The sequence below is a fragment of the Sinocyclocheilus grahami genome, unplaced genomic scaffold (genome assembly GCF_001515645.1).
Source record: "Sinocyclocheilus grahami isolate Dianchi unplaced genomic scaffold, SAMN03320097.WGS_v1.1 scaffold638.1, whole genome shotgun sequence".
Lineage (NCBI taxonomy): Eukaryota > Metazoa > Chordata > Actinopteri > Cypriniformes > Cyprinidae > Sinocyclocheilus > Sinocyclocheilus grahami.
The window spans coordinates 190,747-210,370 of record NW_015505817.1 but is presented as its reverse complement, the minus strand read 5'-3'; the positions used below and the strand labels follow the sequence as shown (position 1 = coordinate 210,370).

General features: G+C 36.9%; 1 protein-coding gene across 1 annotated transcript in view; it reads right to left on the bottom strand.

Annotated features, from left to right (window-relative positions):
* The window catches only part of LOC107558248 (tyrosine-protein kinase transmembrane receptor ROR2-like), a 95,184-nt gene that overhangs the window by 74,667 nt on the left and 893 nt on the right, over positions 1–19,624 (bottom strand). The window lies entirely within an intron of this gene.

The window sequence follows — 19,624 nt, the reverse complement described above, 5'->3', positions numbered from 1 at the left end:
GCTCGGATTGGCCAACTATCCAGTGCGTTGTGATTGGCCGAATACCTCAAGCGCGAGACGGAAATGTTACGCCCCTCACATACTGTGATGCCGTCTCACGGCAGGACGAGACAAAACCAATAAAACCCATTATTAACGAGGCATTTGTTGCATACAGTGGGGACATAATTACGGATTGTAATGACTTATACTGTCTTTTTACGCGTTGCGTTGCATCACGCCGCGTAAACATAAAACCCTGTCTGCATTTGTGATCGGAGAAATGACAAACAACAAGCGCTACTCTACACTGCTCAAAACTCGCATTTGAAACATCAGTGGCAAATCCGTTAAATATGAAAAAAAAAAAAAAAAAACGTACTTACAGTCTTTGAGTCAGAACAGTCGGCATTGTAGTCTACTCTCCCAGGATCAGGAAACAGTCCTCCATAAAATGTGCTGCACACATCTGAATATTTGGGTTGAAGTGTTCTGGAACAGTGTTGTAAATACAACTTAACCACTGATTTCTAGTCGTGTCCTCTTTTGGAAAAAAACGAAGTAGTTTCGCTTTCACAACAAAGCACAGCGTCTTCACGACATGGCGGCAGCGGCAACAACAATACTAGAGCGAGAATAAAAGTTACACCTTCTTTCTTTGCGTGAGCATTTGGGCGGCGTTATGCAAATCTTCCCACATAGTGATGTAGACATGTGGGGGCGTGTTAGAACGAGGCGTTTTAGGTAGGTGTGGCTGACTCTTAACTTTTATAAAGAATATCTCTATGGGTTTGAGACTTTAGTCTTTGCAACTTTACAGATCTTCTTTATGCACCAAGAGCTTGTAACACTCCAAAGAGAAAGAAACAATTGAATCGCATCATACGACCCCTTTAAAGAGCAAAAGCGAGGTGAAAGAAACACAGGCGCAGGAAGTGAGGAGGGGGAATAATGTATCCGAGTCACCCTGACTGTACACTAATGCTTTAACAGAGCGTCTCGGAGATGCAGATCTGCACAAAGACAAGCCTGTAATTAGACCCAGCAAAGCCTAGACCCAGACTCCTTTTATTGCCACCGTTGGATGATTGTCTGATAATGAGAACTAAAAAGGGTTACTTATAAAGGCTTGAAGCCTCATCCTACCTTACTTGGAGAGGGGCAAAGACCTCTCAGTTTGACGTGGCTCGTCATCCCTGCTTGTACACAATCCCGTATCATGATCCTGATCAGATCAGGGCTTTCCACTTAAAAGAGCATTCATATAAGCTGCTCTGCTTGCTGTCAAAGCCTTGATAAGATCACTACATCGGGACATTAACAGAACCAGAACACTGAACAAACACGATATACAATATTTGAACTCAAGCATTTGAAAAGAATAATCTAAACATATTTGAATGAGAGGAAAAACAAGAGAATAAAATCTGTAGAACGCAAAAGGAAACGTTACACAGAATGTCAAAGCTTCTGTTTTCCATTTAACAAAAGTGGATGGTGATTTATGCTTTTTAAAGTTTGGGACAGTAATATTAATTAATTTAGTTTTTAATTAATTAAAATTAATTTAGAAATTAAGGTTGTTTTTTGTTTCGGAGGAAATCTAAGGTTCACTGGTTAGAATCTTTAAAATACATCATTCGAAAGATTTTAACGAGAGAAATTCATATTTTTTGCTTATAAAGTTTTAAAAAGATTTATTTTCTTCAAATAAATGCTGCTCTTTTGAACTTTCGATTTATTAAAGAATCCTGTAAACAAAAATATTGATCAGTACTATAAATTTCAATACTGAATAATTGGAAATGCTTCTTTAGCAGCAATCTAGCGAATTAAAATGATTTCTGAAGGATCATGTGACACTGAAGACTGGAGTAATGATATATTGTAAGGGATTTTAATTAACATTTAAAACCATTTTAATGCACGACGTGGTGGTTATCTCCGCGAGTTAGCCGTGCATTATGCCGCTTATACCATGGTCATTTGCCAGCATTGACAAGTTAAAGCTGTTAATGATGTTTTCAGTGCAATATTTGACCAGAAGGATAAAAATAAGTTATTTTCTTCAATTACGGCTCGTAATATTCATTAATATAGAACGATGAATAAACTGACTTGGAACTACCTGTGCATTAAACGGTTTTACTGCATACCTGCCAGCCAATCAGAATCCAGTATTCAGACAGACCATGAAATAAATATTAAAATAGAGAACCCCACCCAAAAATGAAAATCGTGTCATCATTTACTCAACCTCAAGTAGCTCCAAACCTGTATGAGTTTCTGTTGAACACAACATTAGGTGTTTGGAAGAATGTTAGTAACCGAAGAGTTTCTGGTCCCCATTGACTTCCATAATATGGAAACAAAAAGGAAGTCAATGGCTACCGTCAACTGTCTGGTTACCAACATTCTTCAAAATATGGTCTTTTGTGTTCAAAAGAAGAAAGAAATGTTTCTTGGCAGTATAAGATCACCATCCACTTTTGCTGAATGGAAAATAACAGCTCGGACATTCAGATTTTATTGAATAAAGAAAATAATATCGAAGACAGAATGCCAAGGATGATGTTCCTCATTTTTTGGGTGATATCTCTTTAAACGTCTAACATGAGTCACTACAGTTGGACTTGGACCGGCATCATCTGGTCTTTATTACTACGGTAAAGCCTCCAACTGTGCTCAAAGAACACGTGCAAGGCGTCTAGACCGGGCGAAAAGATCGATTTACAACTGCTTGACCACCGATCTTCAGGTTTAAACTCCACCCTGGGAAGGTTTGAGGGGAGATGTGTGCATTTGTGCTGATTTCAATCAGAGAGAAGGGAACTGTAAACATCACGACATCAAACGCACGAGAGAGAAAGTGAGCGAGAGAAAGCTCATAAGCCACGAATGATTGCACCGGCCGAGAAATTAAACACAGATGTCATTGTGTACACTTTCAATAAATAGAGGCACATCTAGTTTCACTGTCTGGGTTCCATTAAGGCCCAAACGTTTGAGGCCATCTTACTGATAAAATGACCAGCATCGCTTGGCTTTCTAGAAGGTTCTCATTAGTGGTGCTAGTGCAAACGCACAAGATTTGAACCAACATTGACTTCTAACTTGTATAGTTTGCACTGTTTGTGCTACAGACAGGAATGATACCTCAAAATATTCAACTGGTTGAGAAGAGTGCTATTACTTTTGTAAGTGATCAGACTTATGATTTTTGCCTGGCAGAAACTGAAGGCTCCAAAAAAATATATAAAAAAAAAAAAAAAAAAAGAGAAAATTTTAAAAAAAAAATAAACAACAAACATCATAAAAATCTAAAAAAAAAAAAAAAAAAAGAGTAAATTTTAAATAAAATAATTTAAAATATAAAAATAAAATAAAATAGAGACCTAATTACATACCTTTAAAAAGTTTGGGGTCAGGAATATTTCTAAAATGTTCTTAAACGTTTTTAAGTATCTTATGCTCACCAAAGCTGCATTTATTTCATGAAAAATACAGTATAAATAGTAATATTTTTTATATTTAAATATTTTAAACTGTAATGTATTTCTGTGATGTGCAGCTGTATTTTCAGCATCATTACTCCAGTCTTCATTGTCACATGATCTTCAGAAATCAGTCTAATATGCAGATATGCATTTACTATAAATGTTGAAAACAGCTGTGCTGCTTAATATTTTTAGTGGAAACCGTTAGGGCTGCACGATATTGGAAAAAAACTCACATTGCGATATTTTGTATTTCTGCGATATATATTGCGATATAAAAAAACCAAACCAAAAAACACCAGATGACTTGAAAAGCTCTATTTGGAAAAAAAAATAATCAATGATTGGGGTGATTATCTGTAGGTGAGTAAATCAGCATAGAAAAATAAACAAATTACAAACATACATAAATATAATAGAACGAAGATATAAATGAAATAAACAGTGCTTTATATTTTTTCTGGAAAAATCTAACAGTATTCAGGTACTGGTTGAATAATCAAATGTAAAACACTGCATAGTCTTCACTGTATAAATTAAATCTAATAAATATGTGTTAAAGCTACAAAAGTGATTTTTCTCCATGTACTTTGTTGTTTGATTAACATTCATGACACAGAAAGCCTTAGGAACAATAAACTGCTGTGAACCAATATACTGTTACACATCCATTTTCTTTATCAATTGTTTACCGTCACCTAATCCACGAGCAACCGTGTTTACAAGGATACTTGCAGAGACATGCATTTTGGCATTTCAGGCACAAATAGACACAGAAGTGAACGGAATTCAGAGTTCACGTGCCCCTGCGTATCATTCTACACCGGACGCGAGCGGCGCAGCGCAACAAAATACAATAGAACCCATTATAATCAGTGATGCTGTCTACACTGAACACGGCAAATCCCCGAGAGTAAATCACTCGTTCTTTTTATGACGTACAACTGACACAAAGTTCAAAGGATTTGCAACGGTTGCTTTCCAGTGTAGACAGCGCGGGGCGACAATTAGTATAAATAACGATCAGTATACTAAACATCGCACATCCTGCGATGTGACTATTGCGGATGTGCACGTCACAATATCGATCCTGAAACGATATATCGTGCAGCCCTAGAAAGAGTGATAAATTTTTACAAGATTTTTTTGAGCAACCGTGTTTACAAGGATACTTGCAGAGACATGCATTTTGGCATTTCAGGCACAAATAGACACAGAAGTGAACGGAATTCAGAGTTCACGTGCATCTGCGTGGCTCTCACCGCGTCTACACCGGACGCGAGCGGCGCAGCGCAACAAAATACAATAGAACCCATTATAATCAGTGATGCTGTCTACACTGAACACGGCAAATCCCCGAGAGTAAATCACTCGTTCTTTTTATGACGTACAACTGACACAAAGTTCAAAGGATTTGCAACGGTTGCTTTCCAGTGTAGACAGCGCGGGGCGACAATTAGTATAAATAACGATCAGTATACTAAACATCGCACATCCTGCGATGTGACTATTGCGGATGTGCACGTCACAATATCGATCCTGAAACGATATATCGTGCAGCCCTAGAAAGAGTGATACATTTTTACAAGATTTTTTGATTAATAAAAGGTTCAAAAGAACAGCATTTATTTGAAATAGAAATCTTCTGTAGCATTATATCTTTACTGTCAATTTTAATCAATTTATTTTTGTCCTTGCTGAAAAAACCTGTAGTGTATATACAATTTATGTATAAAAATATATTTATATATATTTGAAGATTTTGCCAAAAATAAATAAATGCAAGTCATTCATTTTATTTCATCACATCATCCATAATGCTCGCTGTAGTTCATTAAAAAAAAATTTTTTTTTTAAATGTTAAATACAAAATTTCCCATTCTCATAAAATATTTTGCTTCAAATGTTTTGGATTAAATTTTAAAAAGTATTCAATAAAGAATATTTTTATTAATATAAAGTTTTAAATAGAAATGTATGTACAATTTATGTACAATTATACAGTGGGTACGTATTGAAAGTATTCAGAAAGTATTCAGACCCCCTTAAATTTTTCACTCTTTGTTATATTGCAGCCATTTGCTAAAATCATTTAAGTTAATTTTTTCCTCATTAATGTACACACAGCACCCCATATTGACAGAAAAACACAGAATTGTTGACATTTTTGCTCCCCGAAAGCAAATCTGCCTCCTTCACAACCCGTTCCCTTTACGGTTATTATTTTGAAAGCTCCTTCTCTTCTGAATATTGAAAACAAACATATCCTACGGCCCAAACATTAGGGATTACGGTCGAAGCTTTTGGAGCAGCGCTAACGCTCAAAGCTTATGTAAGAAAATCTTGGACTCTCCATATGAAACTCTGTTTTGTTGCAGTTCATTTGAAACGACAATTCTATTAAAGAGTTTGAGCAAAAATAGCTCAAAGGAAAATGACCATAATAACGACGTCATTCAACAATTCTTTTCCTCAACGTCACGCTGGCGCCGTTTTCAAGAGTATCACATGCGTAAACAACGTATGTACGCGATACGCGGTTTACGCTTTGATCTGAACGTAAACAACATATCCGCGTGACACAGCTGGCACAGAACAGCATACGCTATGTATGTGATACTCTCCACAATGGCACCAGGGTGGAAACGAATTATCGAATAAAGTCATTATTTTTTATTTTCTTTGCGCACAAAAAGTATTCTCGTAGCTTCGTAAAATTACGATTGAACACCTGATGACACATGAACTATGAACGAAGGTCTTACGGGTTTGGAACGACATGAGGGTGAGTAATTAATGACATTTTTGAGTGAACTAGGCCTATCCCTTTAAATACCATTTTGGGGAGTGATATGGATGTCTATTTCCATGATGTCTGAATTATTAAAAAATAAAAAATAAAAATAATTAAAATTATTATTATTTTTTTTTTAAATCTCACAATTCTGATTTTCTTCTTGAAATTTACTTTGTTCTCAGGATTGTGACAAAAACTCAAAAAAGGTAATTGCAACTTTTTCCCCCCCCACACAATTCTGACTTTTAAACCCCGAATTGTGACTTAATTTCTCAGAATCACAAGTTTATATCTTGCAATTCTGAGAGAGAAAAAAAAAGTCAAAATTGCACGAAAAAAGGTCGCAATTTCTCAGAATTGTGGGATATAAACTTTTCTGAGAAATAATGTCAGAAAGTCAGAAAAGGTAATTGCGACATTTTTCTCGCAATTGACAAATCTCACAATTCTGACTTTATTGATCAGAATTGCTAGTTTATATGCAGGTAAATTGGGTAATTGCAACTTTTTTCTCACAATTCTGACTTTTTTCTTTAATAAAAGTCACAATTCCAAGAAATAAAGTGAGAATTGCGAGGAAAAAGTTGCAACTACTTTTTTATTTTTATTTTTTTCCCCAATGGCGGAAATGGGCTTCCACTGGGTGAAATATCCCTGTGACAGTGTGGGTATTTCCCTTGTGCTTACTTTTCTTATGCTGGTAATAGAATTTGTATTTACCAAAAAATTAAATTGAAATAACCACACCGTATATCCACCACCATGACCGCTTGGGCTAGAATATTTCAGCGTCTCCTGTCAGTGCGGATTATGAACCGAATGCATTTTGAATAAATTCCTTCCTAGCAGTGTGCTTCTGGCTTCCAACAGAACATGCCTTTGGGTTATTAGTTTCTTGGCTCATCTCATTGAGAGGCTCGGAGGATCAGTATCTGTGGGCTCCGTCACCTGAAGGAGTGCAGTGATCCGCGGTGAATCAGGCCTCGCTGACGGATGCGTGATGAACGCACGGATCAATCGCTGGCTGACGGCCATAACACGCTTCATTTCTCCAGCAGCCTCGACGCAAGCTTCTCTACAGATCCTTGATTCATGAAGGCGTAAGGATCACAAACACAAACTTTATCTGGACAGGTGAGCTAGACGTTTGTTTCTTTTTCTGTGGGAGAGGTCGAGGGAAGGACGTTTCGTAAATTCCTGTTAGCATGTAAGATCTACAGGAATTACCAATGTCTTATTTAAGTGCCATTCATAAAAATTGATGTTTTTGCACTACGAAACTCACAACGCACGCTAAAATAGTTTTTGACCTATTGCGTTTTTGATTGTTTCAGTTATATGCCAGTAGGATTGTAACGATATACCGGTATACCACGGTTTGAACGTGCACGGTTATCATACCGTAAACATTTGCATATCTACGGTTTTAAAAAACAATGAATGGAAAAAAAAAAATTCTCACCCGCGCATATACAACTTATTTCCGCTCGGCCGCTTCACTCTGCATTCACTTGGCTGCTTACACGCACATACAGCGGAGAAAATGACAGACTATATCTAATCTCCATCCCCGCCGAAAAAAAAAAGTTAAAAATCTGCAGTATGGTAATACTTTGGATATAAAAAAAAAAACGATCGCGGGGTTGTCCTTGAGGACGGATCCAATTTGCAAAAAATATGGACGCAAAGTGGCTGCAAAAGCAGGCAATACATCCAACATCTTCGCTCATATTCACGGACACCATCCCTCCGTGCAGATAAAGGTGTGTCGCATTTATAAAAAGTTATAAGTTAAGGCCGTATGTTTCCGTGATGCAGAGGGAATCCCGGTGCAGTCGTGAACATGGAGTTTACAGTATAACGAGGATGTCACGTAAAACGCACAGTCTGATGGATGGATAAATCAAAAATAGATACGATACGTGTCTGTGAATATTAAAGCACGAAGAGACCGCTATATTAATAATTGCTCTGCATGTCTCTGGGTGATGCCGTTTTAGTTACTGCACACTGAAGTATGCATAATGGTGTTTTCAGCGTCTACATGAACATGAACACCAGCAGAGCTGCTCTGAGAGAAAACTTAAACATTTCCTAGTTTTATTTGAGAAAAAGCATCGTCAAATACACTCTGAAACTCAAAGCTCCGCTACAACCCGTCAAAATAAACGTTTGATTTAACTTGAAATTATGACAGAAATATATTAGCATTGTACTTCAAAGTTATAACAACAACAATAATAATATTCTTTATAATAAATGAATTTATTTAAACATAATTTTTAAGGAACGTCATGTTTGTCTGTTTTAACTTAGTATAGCCTACCTCTGTTGTGCAGAAGTTTGCCAAAAATAAAGTTGTTACATTTTCATTTGATAACATTTTAAAACATTAATTAAAATGTTAGTGATATAGATATACATAAGGTTTTTTAAACGAAATGAGTTTTTTTTTCAGAATAAGGGAGACTTCAATACTTTCGTTAAAATGGTTCCAAGTATGTTGTGATAAAAGATTTGTTCACTCAAATAACTTGTTCTTATTCTTTTAAGAGTCATTGTTACCGATAAGGATGATCGTTTAATAGGCTATATACCGTAATATTTTCTGAGACGATTATCATACGGTATGAGATTTTCACAGTTAAGTCATTGTTCAGAATAAATCTGGTGAAAACAAAAGGTGCTTTGGAGTTTGATTCAGTGGTTCAAAACTACTTGTGGATTATTGTGATGTTTTTATCAGCTGTTTGGACTCTCATTCTGACGGCACCCATTCACTGCAGAGCATCCATTGCTGAGACACTGATGCAATGCTACATTTCTACAAATCTGACGAAGAAACAAACTCATCCTAATCTTGGATGAGCTGAGGGCAAGTAATCTTTCAACAATTTTTCATTTTTAGGTGAACTATTGCTTTAAAAACAATCAAACAGCCATTGGTTCATGTAATAGATGGCCGTGTTCTACCTTCTTTAACATGGAAACCTTTTTTGGTTCTTTACTTTATTCAGTCTGTTGAAGTTAGACTTTTTTTTTTTTTTAAATCAATGCATTGGAGTGTCAAAACCAGTACACCACCTCACAGCAATTACACATTTCTTTCTACTCCTGGGAAATGAAAATAGGGGGAAAAAAATTGTAAATAAAATAAACTTTACCATGAGTAACCTGCTTTTTTTTTTACATGTCTTGATTTGAACATCTAGTTCAGTGGATGTTTGTTCAATGTCATATCTTGAAAGTCATCTTTACTCTACAATCTTCCTTTTATCCATATTTGCAAGTTACACCCACAACCCTCCCTTTTGAGCACACAGCTTTCTGACCCTCTTTTCTCTTTAGGAAAGACTGCCAACATTGCCTGCAGGCATGCACACACACACACACACACATTTTTCTTTTTTCAGTTTGTTGAATTTTGACTTTTTTTTTTTTTTTTTTAAATCAATGCATTGGAGTGTCAAAACCAGTACACCACCTCACAGCAATTACACATTTCTTTCTACTCCTGGGAAATGAAAATAGGGGGGAAAAAATTGTAAATAAAATAAACTTTAACATGAGTAACCTGCTTTTTTTTTTACATGTCTTGATTTGAACATCTAGTTCAGTGGATGTTTGTTCAATGTCATATCTTGAAAGTCATCTTTACTCTACAATCTTCCTTTTATCCATATTTGCAAGTTACACCCACAACCCTCCCTTTTGAGCACACAGCTTTCTGACCCTCTTTTCTCTTTAGGAAAGACTGCCAACATTGCCTGCAGGCATGCACACACACACACACACACACACACACGTACTGTTGATTAACATCTTACAAGGCACTAGATTAAAGGCAGTTTCTTATAGTTTCTGAAAACACATCAGCTAGAGGATCAGCCATTTCCTCATCTAAACACATCAAGTGGTATTTATGGAGGCGCACAGCTGCTTTTCCCTGTGCTTTGCCCAGCAGGATTCACACCTCATGAAATATGTTTGTTTGGACTAAATAAAACGTGCTGATGTTTACCAGGTACAGTTTCATTCCTCAGACTCAAATGTCTAAAGCACTGACAGCAGTTCCTGCCAGAACTTGCACTGAGGCTCTGATACACTCGGAGAAGCTCAATAGCTGGGAAATAATGTTTATGAACATTTCAATGCTGCACTTTTTTGTTGTTGTATCTGAACAACTAAACCTGAAGATCACACGATCTAAAAAATTGTTTTTAATTGAATAGTTTACGGAACCTTAAGACAAAATATTACAAAATTTAAATCGCATGTGTTTTTTAGTATCATTTGATACATCAAGCAGTTATGGCTCATATAGTATGATATAGTGAGAACATTGAATAAATCGTCCTGCTCCAGTATGAGCTCAGGAGGCGCAAACGGAGCAAAAAACACACAATTTAGTGCAGACAAATGATATTTATAATGGCAAAAAAAGTAAGATTCAGATAGCTTGTAATGCAAATCAAATGAAATCTTCATAACAGTGTAACTGAATACTTTTGATCTCCCAAAAATGTATTTTAAATGTGATATTAAGTTCTGTAGATTTTTTCCCCACACCTGTTTGTTTGCAAGTTGAAATATCATTTTAAGCTGCATGAAATTCAATTCTCCAGCATTGATCACCGAGTCTGTGAGCTTCTTCAGCTCCAGTCTTCTCAAAAGCATCTGGCTGAGCTAATATCTCGAATGAAAAATACAGCTCAGTGCTGCCATATGAATACGACATCAGCATGAATAAGCATTTTGCTTTTTGTCTGATAGTCTATTTTTATCGGTCACGCAAAGTGGAAAAAAAATAACTCCAACATAAGTGGCACCAGAGACCGAGACGCAGGCCAATTTTCCAACAGAAGGCAACCACATTAACGTCCTTCTCCTCCAAGGAGAGATTAGTGCTGAAGTACTGAGGCTCTGCTCAACGTTAAAGTTGATTTCTGATCTAACTCTGGGTGGCCTCTGGAAAAATGTCACCTTGTTGGTGTAATGTGGCGTTTGGACGAATCGGGGTCCTTAAGCTGTCAAAGAAAATCATAGGTGGGAGTCACACAGATTCCACCGAGTAAAGACTTGGAAAGAACAATCCCAGGACATGTTTGGCACACCGCTGAACATTCGCCTGACGTCAAATACGAGCGGATATATAGTCCACTGATGGCCACAAAAATAAAAGAATGGAACAAAATGATGGAAAATGTATATAACCGAACCTAGCTTTTACAATTGTTTTAATTACTTGACAGTGAAGCCATTATCTATGGAGGTCTGAGACTTTTTAATCTCATAATTCAGACTTTGTTTCTCACAATTCTCATAAGTCAGAACTGTGAGATACAAACTTGCATTTCTGAGAGAGAGGAAAAAAAAAAAAAAAAAGGCAATTCTGAGTTTACATCTTGCAAAAAAATGTCTGTATATGCAGTAATCTATTATCATTGCAGCACTGACTTCTTTTTCATGTTCTAACCTACAGACAGCCGCTTCTCGTCTAGGTAAGCACTTACATACCGAATAGGCTACAAACGTCTGGTTCATTTTATGCCAAAAATCTGACTTGGCAAAATTAGGAGAACAACAAACTGCTTAGTCATATTTCCTTCCACATTAAATCAAAATGCATGAAAGTTGCACAAAAAAAAACCTTTCTGATTTAATGTGGTTAAATAACCAGTATCAAATCAATGGTTCACGGGCGATTCTTTTTCCATTTTAATCAGGTTCATGCTTAAATGCAAGCATTCCAGGCCGAGGACGAAGGAAGAGTGCAGTAATATGTTAAAGATTACACAGGAAAAGCCATAAATGTCTTGTTCGTGTTAGTCATTGACCGGAATCAAAATATGAAACAGTTTTGTTTAGGGGTGCTCCGATTGATCGGCTACCGATTACTATCGGCCGATAATCACGTTGGGATAATTGATCGGCGGTCTCTAAAAAGGCCGATCTCAAAAAAACGATCTCAAGCTGATGACGCTGCCGTGAGAGGTTTGGCACGACATCGTCCGGCGCAGGTGAAATAATTATAATGCTGAAGGTGAGGTACTACTCACCTTCATATTTCTTCATTAACTTATAAAGTAATTTGAAAACCTTGTGCGAGACGTAATTTCACAAGCAGTGTGAGTGAGCTGCACGCTGCACAGTTGACACAGGAATTGTCACTTGCACAATCGAGGCAGTGTCACATCGTCACTAAAAAGTTTAGAAATTGCATTACTTTTTAATTCTCGCCAGCGTTTAACCATTCAGTGCTCGCGTGCTCTCCTGGAGACGGTGCACTCATGCACACTTGCAGCACACACACACACACACACATAACGCCAGGTTCACATTACTCCATTTGCAGTGAGTATGTGGTGCGTATTTTTTCACAGTCAACACGTATGGCTTTTAGCTAGGTTTAAAGGGAAAGAGCAGGAAAACAAAGTTCTTTATGATTGCTTGTAATAAAGATTTAATTGCAAAAGGCAGTAGAGTATTTACTATTTCGACTATGACTATATGACTATTTCGATCAATGGTAAGTTTGTGATAACGTAAGAAATGTAGTTTAAATGTTTTGCCACTTGCTTGAGCAACTTAATATATAAATCTAGAATTAAATGCAAAAGTATATTTTCAGTGACAATGTTTGGATTTTAAATCAAAATAATGTATAAATGTTGTTTGTGGTAAACACGGCTCAGTAACGAACTCCTGTGTGAAAGCTGCTTCCCCTCTCACAAGAGTCACCTAAGAGGGGAATTCCCACCGTTTTCAAAAATGAAATTCAGGCCCTGAATAAACGTCTAAAAATCACTATAAATAGTTTTAAATGATAAAAAGAAGGCTTTAAAAAGATCGGTATCGGTGATCGGTATCGGCAGATACTGCTTTCTGTGATCGGCCTCAAATCCTGATCGGAGCACCCCTAGTTTTGTTTTCATGCTGCTAAAAAAGGACCAACGTGGAGCCGACCGTGAAGGCACGCTCTTAATGTACTAATGCATAAAACAGCAATGTAGCATGCAAGAGAAGTCTGTCATCACATCACAAAACAGTTGCCCAGAGTAATATATTTTATGGTATAAATCAGCAAAAAATAAATCATTTTGCTATTGCATTATGTTTCTATACTTTATACAAAGCTAATAACTTCTTTGCAATAAAGGTTTTCCTCCAAACACCTCGCCTTCTTCAGGAAGGTGCCGCTGGTGCAGACCTCTGTTGCTACGGTTTGATTAGAGATGCTTTGGATTAGGGATGCGAGGGTTCAATGATACAAAAACATTTCCATTCCACAAGCACAACCGCAGCTTGGCAATCAGGGACATAGTTCCTCTTTCTGATGTCTCTTTCTCTGGACAGCAGCGAAAGCGTTTTCATCTGCGGCACTGAATCATCTGCTTTGCATTCATCGGTCCACCAAAACTCATTTCCATTTCGCTTTTTCACATTTGTTTCCATCTTGCAATTACCATAAAATGGCATTTTTAATACTAGTCTTGATCTGTCGGTTTTTTTTACTGGTCAGTTATATAATTATATACAGAATAAAGCCTCAAAGTGCATGGTATGAATCCTAACCAAAGCATATCAGCCATTCCTACAATGCATTTTATTTAGAAATATAAGTGTACTTAGAAATATTTACAAAATATTTAGATTCAGAAGTGTTTATTTCCTCATTTTTTCCTTTATTTAATTAAAACATATCAAACAACCATTCATTAAAATATTGCTTTCAACTTCTAAGTTCACACTGCATTCAAAAATTCAGTAAGCTTTTCTTTTAAGAAATGAATACTTTTATTCAGCAAGGATGCATTAAATTGATCAAAGGTGATGACAGTAAATAAATACTTTTACATTACAAAAAATACATGCTGTTCATTTGCACTTTCTATTCATGAAAAAAGCCTGAAAAGAAAATATCCTGGTTTCCACATAAAATAATAAACAACACAAATTGAGTGATTTCAGAAGATCATGTGACACTGAAGACTGGAGTAATGATGCTGAAAATTCAGCTTTGATCACAGAAATTAATTAAGGCTGTCGCGATTCGTTGATTTTATTCGACTATTCGATTTTTAAAAATCCTCGACTTCATTTTGCTCGCGTCGACTAACCGGCAAAATACCGGAAGTGGCGCATTTCACAGACGAGAATCCATAAAACACATTATTAGTCTGTATTCCAAGGCTGCGTGATATATTAAACCCATTTAAAAATCACAATTAAGCATAACTGTGAACTCACAAACGCTACGATTTAATTAAATAATTATATGCAATGCAGTTCTAATACAGTATATGTGCTTTAATTATGTACATGCGTGTAGGATAAGTACGTGCGTCACACAGCGGCTTCACAGGAACGGTTATCATTTACACGTGTGGAGCGTCTCAAACTCCATCTCTGCATGTTGTTGTGAGTTTGGGTTTATTATAACGTTCATCTGGGAACACAACGTGTGCCATTTCATCAGATTTGTAAGGTAAATCATTTATAAATCTACGCGAACACAGGAGAATACATCGCGGTTTCAATATAAAAGCTCAAACCCTCACTCTGAGTTTACACGTTATGATGTCCACATATTCTTTTAATTACGGTGGCTACAGCATTCTGTCCTAAAGAAATGGCCAAAAAGATTAAGTGGATATTTGAATTAAATGGCGCTTGGTCTATATTAAACAAGTGTTAGATCGCACAGTAATGTGTAAAAACAATCATCAGGCCGTTGGCGCCCCCTGCAGGTCTTTGTAATGCGTACTGTACATTAGCTCTATTGTTTATAATACATTATGTACTTTAACAGTTTTGTTCAATAAAACAATGATTTCTTGCTTTTGACACTTTATTTCAACTAATTATTGCCTCATTGCTATTATATATGTATTTTAAGTAATTTTAAAGGCTACTGTTCACTTACATATATTTTTATTACCACAAAAAAATTATAGGGCCCTATGAATCAGTTTTATTACCAAATTCATTTTTTTTCCATTTTCATTTTTCTATACTCCGTTTTAATGGTTAAATTAAATTTTATTAATCAAAAAGCCTGTTTAATTAATTGAGTTTTACAGTTTTATCTTTACCAAATTCTGTTTTCCATTATTTTCTGGATTCCATTTTAATGGTTCCATTAAATTTTAATAATCAAAAGCATCTCCAATTAATTGACTATTTTTTTAAAAAGTTTTTTTTTTCAGAAATAATGCACATTTACATTTTTCTTCTAAATAAAATTTCTGGTAAATACTCCTTTAAAAAGTGTTTTTTGATTATAATTGTATTATTAGTAGACTAGAACACGTGGACATGTTGCCATTCTTACTCTATAATACTCTATAAACTCTGATTTCAGTGATTTGGGCTCCGAGACGGACACTTGCTTCTTGCACTTTACTTTTGCTTTCAAAAAAGGATTTCATAGAAATTTGGATTTCATTTGGTTTGAACTTTTTGTAGGAAATTAATCGTTAAGATTAACAGATTAATCGATAAATTAGTCGATAGATTAATCGAAATAAAAATAGTCGTTAGTGGTAGCCTAGAATTAATTACATTTTAACATGTTACAGAAATAGAAAACGGTTATTTTAAATAGTAATAATTTTTCACAATATTACTATTTTTACTGTATTTTTGAGCAAATAAATGCAGCCTTGGTGAGCAGAAGAGACTTCTTTCAAACACATGGGAAAAAAAATACAAAAAATACAAAAACGTACCGACCCCAAACTTTGTTTATGGTAAACCCTTTTTAATATAAATACCTCCTTAATAAGAGGCATGTACGTTTAATCGAGGTTACAGAGGAACTGCAGAACCAGAATGACGAACATCAAGGTGAACAACATGGGTATTTTTCTCACACTAATTGACGAGGTCTTTCCCATGGCTAAACTGGCTCTTTCCAAAAGTATTATAGGATCAGCTGCCTTACTGCGCCCTTTTTTTAATGACGGGCGCTTTGAAGATTTTCCTCTTGCCCTGGTCAGCGCTGCATTAACTGACTGAACTCTGGGTAACTCTACAAGCATGTCCATGTAAATTTCTCCTCTCCTCTTTATATTTTAGAAAAGGCTTCCTTCTAAAGGGGGTCATCGTGATATTTGGGGGTTTGAAAATAGTTTAAAACCCCTCCCTTACACCAGCCCCTTTTGTTTTTTAATGATCAACACATTCATTCAGCATTTACTTCCAAAAACTCGAAAGTGTAAATATGCAAACGGCTGAAAGGAGCAGGCATTAAGCTCAAAGGAGAAGGCATTACAGCGAAGGATCTGCAAATAAAGACTTGACTGTTTGAAAACACAAGCCCACTACTCTGCATTGTTTGAAGCGGATTCAGTTGTCTGTGGCTTCAGGGACTCTTATTAGCAAGTGAAGCAATTAGCATGTCAATGGGCTTGTTGAAGCTCTCCAACACCTTTTTGATGGTTGAAAGTGTGAGTCAGAAGAGCTGAACCTCCTGCGGACAGCAGAAACACAGCCACCCCCAACAAGACTGAAGATGAGCAATGACAATCCAGCAGATGATGAAGACTCAACCGAACGTAACCAATGCAGACCATTTAGCTGATCATAGCTGGTCTGCAGGCTGGTTTTAAAGGGGTTCTGACCACTTCTTTAGCCGTTTAGGCTGAGAGACCAGCTAAAACCAGCTCCTTCCAGCTTAAACCAGCTGGGTTGGTTTGAGCCATTTTTTCCCCAGCTAAAATGTACACATTTTTAAATTGGACACGGACACTTTGATTGTTTATAATATCATCGCAAAAATGTAACATCTATTATTGCACTGCTCTTTAATATAAAGTTGTATATAGGGCCTTTCGCACCGCTTTAGTTCCAGAACTAAATATACAGTACTAAAGTACTGGGACGATTTTGCGGGAACTATTTCCCAGTACCATTTGAAGGGTTGCATTCGCACCGACAGTGTGTACTAAGAAGTGACGTAAGCCAGTCGACAGCGACGTCATTTGTGCGCGGCGTTCAACAACAGAAACAAAGAAGAACAACATTAACAACAGGAGGATGGAGGACGCTGTGATCGGAGCTGTGTTTGTTGTGTCTCGCGGGTTTCACAATAATGGACATGGAATGTCGACGTATACGTAAAGCGACTGAAAGAATGGAAAGGAGGACTAAGAATCTCCAACGACAACCGGCAGTGCTAGATTTGCTACAAGTGCCTGCACTTCAGCGTCCGTCCATCTATCGCTGTTCTCCATACTTGCGAAATAAGTTGACACAATGTTTACAGTACGTTTACACAGAGTTTTAAATCATGGCGGTTGAGGGCGTTTTCATACGCGTTTGGCCAATCAGTGTCTACTTACGTCACGATTAGTACCAGTTGTGCTGGTTAGACCCTGCTCCAGACTAGGAGCTAATTTGGTTCTCGAAAAAGGCAGTCCGTTACTAAAATCGCTCCCAGTTCTGGCGGTGCGAACACGCCAAAAAGTGGGTAGTTCCACAATTAGTTCTGCTACTATGAAAAGGTTCCTGCGGTGCGAAAGGCCCTTATGTGACCCCCGGACCACAAAACCAGTCATAAGGGTCCTTTTTTTATTATCGAGATATATACCTCATCTGAAAGCGGAATAAATACAGAATAAATAAGCTTTCCATTGATGTATGGTTTGTTAGGATAGGATAATATTTGGCTGAGATGCAACTATTTGAAAATCTAGAATCTGAGGGAGCAAAAAAATCTAAATATTGAGAAAATCATCTTTAAAGTTGTCCAGATGAAGATCTTACCAATGCATATTACTAATCAAAAATTACGTTTTGACGTATTAACGATAGGAAATGTACAAAATATCTTCATGGAACACGATCTTTACTTAATATACAAATGATTTTTGGCATAAAAGAAAAATGGATGATTTTGACCCATTCAGTGTATTTTTGGCTATTGCTACAAATATACCCCGGCGATTTAACACTGCTTTTGTGCTCCAGGGTCACATTTATTGAATCCAATTTCATCTGCATACATTACATTCACATACAATATAGCAAATCTCAACTGTCTGACAGTGCATTTTAGTATCACTGACTTACTAGACTTTTACTAAAGGGGTCATATGATGTGATTTAAATTGTTCCTTTCTCTTTGGAGTGTTACAAGCTCTTGGTGCATAAAGAAGATCTGTAAAGTTGCAAAGACTAAAGTTTCAAATCCAAAGAGATATTCTTTATAAAAGTTAAGAGTCAGCCACTCCTACCTAAAACGCCTCGTTCTAACACGCCCCCGCACAGACAGCTTTGAAGGCAGAAGTTTAATAATAACTAAAAACAAGACTCGGTTCGAAAAATAAGAAACCTGCAAAATGTTAATATTTTTAAATATTGTATTGTCCAACTTTCTTTGTTTCCGTTTTCACTTTTATTTTTTATCTATAGCCTATTTGTCAATGTTTACAACCAATTTTTAAATAAAAACAAGAACTCATCGCGCATGCGGCCCCTTTTCAAACGTTCCCACTCTGAGCCGTTCACACTGAACGCGGCCTTCTAAAACCCCGTTGCTTTAATAAATTAATTACATTTTTTTAAAAAACCATCTGTACATCTCTTGTTTTTTTTTAATTCCACTGTCCTACTTCTCGCATTCATAATAGTGATGGGACGTTCAGATCATTTTACCGACTCGGACCTTCGAGTCTCGTTCAGCAAAATGAACGAATCTTTTGGAGTCATTTCGTTCGCTTTCGTTACTTCCCCAATACGTCTACTACTTACGCAAACGTTGATCACACTACAAACAATAATGCTATGAGAAACAGAAAAGATTAATTCAGTGTTTACCTGGGTCTTCAGTCTATGATTAGCTCACCTCACCTCTTACAAGTCTTCGGGTTTGGGCTGTCACGTGATGAACGAACGACTCAAACCCGAAGACTGGAACCAGGTGAACTACTTGACTAAACCCAGTACAGAACCTATAGGATGTTGCGCATGCGCGACTGAACGAATCACTCCCCGAGACGACTCGTTCATCCCGAGTCACATTAAAGATTCGTTCAAAATGAACAAATCGTTCATGAACGACCCAACACTAGTTCATAAATGCAAAAAACGCGTTCAGTGTGAACGCCCCTAAGCCGTCTACACTGCAAACGCGTTCAAGCCTGAGGTGAAAGTAGTAGTTGTGCTCAAACACTTACAGACCAACACTAAGTAGCAAGACTGATGAACATGAATCAGTCACGTGGTGTTGTGCGTGCAGGAACGCCTAATCAATAATGAGCTCAGCTCTTGCACTGCTCCAGAGTTTAGCACAGGACGATTCACACCAGGAACGACCCATCCCCCTTTAAACTCCAGCCAAATGGCC